Here is a 7,684-nt window from a genome sequence, read left to right as displayed (position 1 = left end):
GCCATTGCTCACCCCAGAGCTGTGTGGTTAGACCTGTCCTACCACATCCCTACCTCTCATGGTCCTGGCTGGACTTGGCCTTGCTCACCAAAAACCCGAACTTCCTTGAGTGGGGGGTTTGGTGTCCACACTGTGAACAGTTTGGGCTCTGCCAAGCCCTGCTTAGTCGTGTGCCACTCCTCTTGTCCCTAACAGTACTTAGGCAGACAAATGGTACAGTCTACAGACCCAGCTGCCATGATCCCTTGCCTAGGAGAAACTAGAGAAGGGACAGGGCTAGCCAGCCATGGGCTGCACCCAGCCAAATATTTGGCTTTTAACAGGTGTCTGTGAAGCAAAAAGGACAATGATCACTTGACTGAGGAAAAAAAGCCAACTAGTCATCTCCCAGAAGCACAAACTATTCTCCTGCCCCTTGGGTACTGCCTGATTATCCAGCCCATTTGATCTGCCTCATCTGCAGCCAAGGGCCCGGAACACAGAAACTAGGCAGCAGAGCTTGGCGGGTGGAGGGTGGAGAGGTTTTTAAATGAATGAACTTAAAGCAATATTGAGGAAAGGGGTGGGTGGAAAGGGGAGAGGAAGAAATTTGGGGGGCAGGGGCTGGTCCCAAAAAAAGGAGAAGTGGCAGCTTGTATAGTAGCTAAGAATATAGAAAATAGTTTTGATTAAAAAAAAATAAAATATTTTGGAGGGAAAAGTGAAATCTTTTAACATTTTGAATAAATTTAGAATTTTATAAAAAGAGATCCTTTGTTTTGTACACACTCCCTGCATTTTTAAGGGAGCAGTCATTGTATGCTGGGCACTACTGGAAAGGGTAGAAGAATCATTGTTTGTGAAAGTGGTGTTGGGTAGGAATAGAGTGATGCCAGAATGCCCTGAGGTATTGACATGTGCTGGCCGCCTGCTGATGTGGTTGCTCTGGAACCTCCAGATCCCACGCAACTAAAGCCGAGAGCATTGTGTTTTGGATATTTGTTCTTTGAGAATCATTGGATTTATGTGTATGTGTATATGTGTGTGTGTGTGTGTGTGTGTGTGTGTGTGTGTGTGTGTGTATATATATATATATATAATGCTTCATAAGAGTCAAGAGAAATGGTATGAATCTTTTAGTGTCTTGATTCTAAACAAACTTTTTTTTTTTATTTTTTATTTTTGTGTGCATGTACCGTCAAATCAGATCTGACTGGTACAGGAGGAGATTGTCCCTCCTTACCCAGCAGAGCATCTGGTGGATTCGAACTGTTTGCTTCTGGGATTGTAGTTGCAGCTCCTTGCCACTAGGCCTCCAGAGCGCCCCTTCAAATTACATTATTTAATATTGACAATTTTAACAAGTAGTCGAGCAACCAAAGTAAAGAGCTGACCTTTCCGATACGGTAACCAGTACGTGTGCCTACAGTCATGGACCATGTAAGTCAGGGTTAACAACTACAGCATTTGGATTTGTTTCCCATGGAGTTCAGAACTCTCAGTCAGAGATGAGACATAGTGGATACAATAGCTTCCTACAAAGATGGTATTCTTATGTCTCTTATTTGATTTTTCTACCAGCTGTATAATACAGTACACATAAAATGGCAACACCTCTGTCTTGGGTACTAATAATAAGTGCCTGTTAACAGGCTTATATGTGTACTGTACATTCTATCATTTTAATGTGAACTTGCCCTGCTTATAAATAAAGTTTACTGTGTGTCAGCTCATAGGCAGCAGCTTCTAGTTTTGTATTGCACATTTCTGAGTATTGTCGAGTTTTCTGCTTTTCAACCAAAAATAGTACCATAAAGTGTATTACCGCTGCCAAATACAGCAAAACCAATGTTTTAGCAATAGTAACAGGCAAAGAAAAAAAATGTATTGCTTTAGAAGTGAAACAGAGCATTAAGTGAAACTGTTAATATCAAGATGAGAAATCAATAAATGTTACAGCTCATGATTTGAGCATGAACACACAAGGTCCAAATCATATCCAGTTTCACAGAACATATTGTGAACATCACACACATGACCATTATGGTTCATTAATAAGAGTTTTAAAAATGTAAACTTCCTCATGTACCACCTATATAAATTTTTTTAAAAAACAACTTGGGACTTTTTATTGTATAGATCACACAGACTAAAAAGAAAACCCTTCCTGGAGCCCAGGAAGTAATCACACCATCCCTCTCCAGTTCAGATTCTTTCGGGCTGTGAGAGGACAGGCCTTTTCTGGAGGACCGTGACAGTACTCAGCCACATTTGTGACTTGCTGTGGAAGAGGTCCAGCACACGAGGTCTAGCTTCCTTTTGTTACTTGGGGGTGACCCTGAACACACGGATGTGGATAGCCGAGTTGTTGCAGATGTGAATCAGCGGCTCGCGTGTGTTGGTCTTTCGTTCCAGTTCATCCACCAGTTCCACAGTGGAGGTATTGGCGGCCACCTGCAAGGACCCGAAGCTGCTCTCCTGCAGCTGCAGCGCAATGTTTATGGCGCGGTTGATGGCCAGGCCCAAGCCATGAATGTAAATCTCAGTGCAGGCGTTCTGACCGCGCGCCCCTCCATCCAGCAGCTTCTGGCAGCGGGCAAGCTGGGCTTTGAAATCAGTCTTCATGTTGACATAGATGTCATTGGGCCTTCGGGGCAGGCGGTTGGGAAGCCGCTTCCGAAGAGTGTACTACACGGGGTCCAGGTCCGCCTCTACACCTCCTCTGGGTTCTCGGTTTTCTGCCATGCTGAGTGCCCCTGCTCTAGTCCAGCTGGCCGCAAAGAGAAAAGAAAGCGCACGCAACAAACACGCCAGGAGTCACAGGTCTCGTTCGCCAGCGGCTGTGGAAGGCGCATCCTATATATTTTTTTTAAAGTAAAAAAGATTTATTAGAAAGTTACATCTGAAAGGGATGGACCTCCCTCCCAGTACTACCTATATTTCAAGTACTCGTCTGCACGTGACTAATGACATTGAGCTATAAAAATGAGCGTTTCCAATGTTGCAGAAAATGATAAATAGCACTGATAGGCAGTTGTTAGGTGCCTTGAGTGAACTATGACTCATAGTGACCCATTTAGCAATAACTATGAACCCTGCCCTTTCCTGAGCCAATCTCACTGTCTCTGATACACCTGTCCCCGTTACTGTTGTCAATCCATCTCATTCTCATCTGAGGTCTTCCTCTCCTTCCTTCCTCCACCCTTCCAAGCAGCACACATACCCAAAGTATATGAGACAGTTTCAAAATCCTTGCTTCCAAGGAGCAACCCGATTGCACCCTCACTATATATATATATATATATATATATATATATGACAATCACAAAAATATCTGAAACTAAAAGGAAAAGGTATGCTAATTGGAAACATGCAATAGATTCTAGAAAGTATCTTCAAGGGCCATGGGTGGGTGGGGTCAAGGACTTCTGTTTATTGTTTATATCATTCAAACATTTTTTTCAGTGCCTACCATATCTTAGACATTGTAATAGGTGCTTCATTAGAAAATCCGTTCCATTGAAGCTTATGCTCTAAATTTAAAAATTTTCCAAGTTAGAATAATTTTCAAAAAGAGTAAGAAAAATGCATACCACAGTACCACAGTGGTTGGCAATAAACAGTAACAGAATTAGAAGGTCTCCATTTGAAATCTGTAGAATTTACTGGGCACCTGGCACTGGACCTGAATTATATGAAGACTGTGTCATCAAGATTAGAGGATGGCTCAACAATAACCTGTATTATGCAGATGACACAACCTTGCTTGCTGAAAGAGGACTTGAAACACTTGTTGCAGAAGATCAAAGAATACAGCCTTCAATATGGATTGCATCTATGTCAAGAAAACAATCAGAAAATCTACTGATTGGGAAAAAAACATTTGGAAATAACGTTTCAAACAAGGGTCTCATATCAAAAGGTTACAGAATTCCACAGGGCCTCCACAAAAAAAAAAAAGACATGACAATTGCAAAATGGACAAAAGACATGGAAAGACTTTTCACACAGATAGATATTCAGATGGCCAAAAGACACATGAAGAAATGCTCAATATCACTGGCAATAAGAGACATGCAAATCAAAACTACAATGAGATAAACCCTCTCACCCAGTAGCAGTGGCAAAGTTTTAACATGACAGCAAGTAATAAATGCTAGAGAGGATGTGGAGAAATAGGAACTTTTATACACTATTGGTGGGATTGTAAAATGATACAATCACTCTGGAAGGCCTTTTGGTATGTCCTCAGGAAGTTGAACATAGAAATTCCATATGGCCCAGCTATTCCACTCATTGGCATATACCCTGAGAAAATGTGAACTGAAGCACAAATGGTGAGTTATACACCAATGTTCATAGCAGCACTATTCACCATCACAAGAGCATGGAAACAACTCACATGTCCAGCCACAATCGAATGGACTGAGAAATTATGGTACATTCACATGATAGGATACTGTGCAACACTCAGGAGCAATAATACTGTAAATCACTAACTTGGGAGGTACTGGAGAGCATTATGCTAAGTGAACTAACTCTGTCCCATAAGGACAAATACTGTAAAACCATTATTGTAGAAACAGGTAACTAGTAAAATGTGTATGAGGATCCAAGGGGGAAGGGGAGTAGCACAGGGGAGGATGAGTGGGGGGATATATCATAGGGTCACACAACTTGATGGGGAGAGGGAAGGGTGGCTTAAGGAAATGGAAAGAATATGGTTTGAAAAACCATATGGTATACAAATGTATACAAATTTTGTAAGTAAGCCAGTATAAAATAAAAAGTTTATATTAAAAATAAATTAAAAATCTTACCACGGGACCAATAGATGACATTATGATAGGTGGAGAAAAGACTGAAATTGTCAATAGCTTCATCTTACTTGGATCCACAATCAACACCCTTGGTCAGGAAATCAGGAGACATACTACACTGGGAAAGTCTGCAGTCAAGGACCTCTCCAAGTGCTCACTTCAGCAGCACATATACTAAAAATGGAACAATACAGAAAGGATTTGCATGGACCTTGTGCAAAGATGACATGCAAATTTGTGAAGCATTTCTTAAAAAAAAAAAAAGACCTCTCTTAAGTTGTTAAGGAGAGATTGCAGTTTGAGGACTAGGGTACATCTGGTTCAGGCCATGGTCTTTCTGATCACTTGGTATGCATCTGAGAGCTGGACAATGAATGAGGATGACAGAAGAATTCATGCCTCTGAGCAGTGTTGCTGGAGAAGAGTACGAACATCCTATGGACTGCCAAAAGAACAAGTATGTCTTGCAGAAAGTGCTGCTAAACTGTTTCTTGAAGGAAAAGATGATAAAGCTTCATCTCACATACTTTGGGCATGTTGCTATTGTTGTTAAATGCTGTCGAGTCACCTGTGACCCTATGTACAGCAGGTCTGAAGCATGTGCTGTCCTGAGCCAGTCTCACTAATTCCAAAAGTGTATCAATTCATCTCATCTGGGATCTTCCTCTCCTGTGTTGTGCCTCCACCCTCCCAAGCATGATGTCCTTCTCCAAGGACTGGTCCCTCCAAAGTATGTGAGAAGGAGTTTCAAAATCCTAGCCTCCAAGGAGAAACTTGGTTCCATTCTCTCCAAGTCAGACCTATTTGTTTTCTTGGCGGTCCATGGTATGTTCAAAACTCTTCTCCAGCACCACAATTTGAAGTCATAGATTCTTCTTCTGTAATCCTTAGTTATTGACTAGCTCTTTGATGCATAGCAAGTAATTGTAAAGACCACAGCCTGGATTAGACACACCTTAGTCTCTAGACTGATATGGTTTCTTCTCAGTACTCTGGAGAGTTCCCTGAGAGCCGACTTTCCCAATGCAATTCACCTTTTAATTTCCTAACTGCTGATGCCAAGAGTGTTGATTGTGGAGCCAAATAAGCTGTAATAGTTAACAACTTCAATTTCTTCCCCATCTATTGTTGTTGTTGTTGTTGTTATGTGCCATAGAGTTGCTTGCGACTCATAGCAACCCTATGTACAACAGCCCTAAACCCTGCTCTGTCCTGTGCCAATCGCACTGTCTCTGACACTCCCATCCTGATTACCCCAGTCACTGAATCAATCCCCATCTATTAGGTGTTGCCAATTTGCCCAGCGGTGAGAATCCTTGTCTTCTTGATGCTGAGCTGCTCCTTATTATTATTATTATTATTATTATTAATTTTAATGAAAATTTACAAAGACTTTGGATTTCCATTCATTCATTGTTGTAGTTTTCTCTCTGCCTACCATCCCCCCCAGTTTGCTCTTCTCTTTGAAAAGTAAAAGAAAAATTCTTTCATTGTTATACAATCCCCGCTCCCCCCCCCCAGTCCACTCCACTATGCAGCCTTTGTTCTGGACTCCTGTCATGACAATAATATCCAATCATATATTGCTTTTAATCAGGTCTCTCCCTCATCTGTTTCAATGCAGTATACCTAATTTATCCCATCTTTCTCAGTCTTCCCCCAACCCTGCTATCAGTCCTGTAGTGAACCACTCAGCAGCCACATTCTGCAAATCTCCATTTTGTGCCAGGTTCAAAAGTGCAGAACTGTTCATCATTATGGTTTGATATTTGAAGGGAAACAGAGACAAGTTTAACCGTTCCTTGAACCCTAGGACTAAGCAGAGATGTGGATAATGGAATGTCCCTCCCTTAAGACTCTGTTTATACTCAAATGCTAATGGTCTTGCCTGCTGCTTGATAAGAAGGGCAAACAGCCTTGCTAGCAGGTGTCTGTAAATCTGAGTGTACTGTCAACCTTAAGGTGGAGTTATTTTTCTGTTCACTGAAAAATGAGTATAAGAAGACTGGAAAAAATAAACTCTGCTACAGAAATTTTTCTGTATGCCTCTCCTAAGTCTTTCTCTTGTGTATTTCCTTAATCCATGCTCCTTGTCATCCTAACCCTGTTTGTGTTGACCGGCAGGCTCCGGTCAAGTCCCATTTTATAACAGTGGCGCTATGCAATACTTGTTCTTTTGTGACTGAGATTTTTCACTCAGCATAATGTCCTCCAGGGTCAACCATTTTGTATAATATTTCATAAGTCCTTTGTTTTTCAATGCAGCATAGTATTCCATTGTGTGAATATACCACAGCTTCTCTATCCATTCATTTGTGGATGGGCATTTGGGTTGTTTCCAACTCTTTGCTATTGTGAACAAAGCCGTGATAAACATGAGTGTGCATATATCTGCTTGGGTGGCAGTTATGGTCTCTCTGGGGTATATCCCAGTTGTGGAATTTCTGGGTCAAATGGTATCTCTGTTTGCAACTTTTTGAGAAAGCTCCGTACTTCTTCCATAGTAGTCACACCATTTTACACTCCCACCAACAGTGAATAAGGGTTCTAGTTTCTCCACAACCTCGCCAACATTTGTTATTTGCTGTTATGTTAAATTTTGCTGTTCTGCCAGAGAACCGTTGATTTTCCTAGTTCGTCTCTTCCAGCCTCGGATCGGTTGTCGGGATGGCCCGTGAAAATCAGAGAGAACTTGCCCGCCAGAAAAACTTGAAGAAAACCCAGGAGATTAGCAAGGGAAAAAGAAAAGAGGACAGTTTGACTGCCTCTCAGAGAAGGCAGAGGGATTCGGAGATCATGCAACAAAAGCAGAAAGCAGCTAATGAGAAGAAGTCTTTGCAGACCAAAGAAAAATGAAGACAAGCTAATTTGGAAAACCTGGGTGC

The 7,684-nt window shown here is 41.6% G+C and overlaps 1 pseudogene; it reads right to left on the bottom strand.

Moving 5' to 3' along the window:
* Positions 1 to 2,301: 2,301 nt before the first annotated feature.
* On the bottom strand, positions 2,302 to 2,724 carry LOC102861275 (annotated as a pseudogene).
* Positions 2,725 to 7,684: the final 4,960 nt, after the last annotated feature.

This window comes from Elephantulus edwardii, unplaced genomic scaffold, assembly GCF_000299155.1.
Source record: "Elephantulus edwardii isolate Elephantulus edwardi_28Jun2011 unplaced genomic scaffold, EleEdw1.0 scaffold00028, whole genome shotgun sequence".
In the NCBI taxonomy this organism is placed as follows: Eukaryota; Metazoa; Chordata; class Mammalia; order Macroscelidea; family Macroscelididae; genus Elephantulus; species Elephantulus edwardii.
Note: the sequence above shows the minus strand (reverse complement) of the source record. Positions and strands in the feature narration are given on the sequence as shown.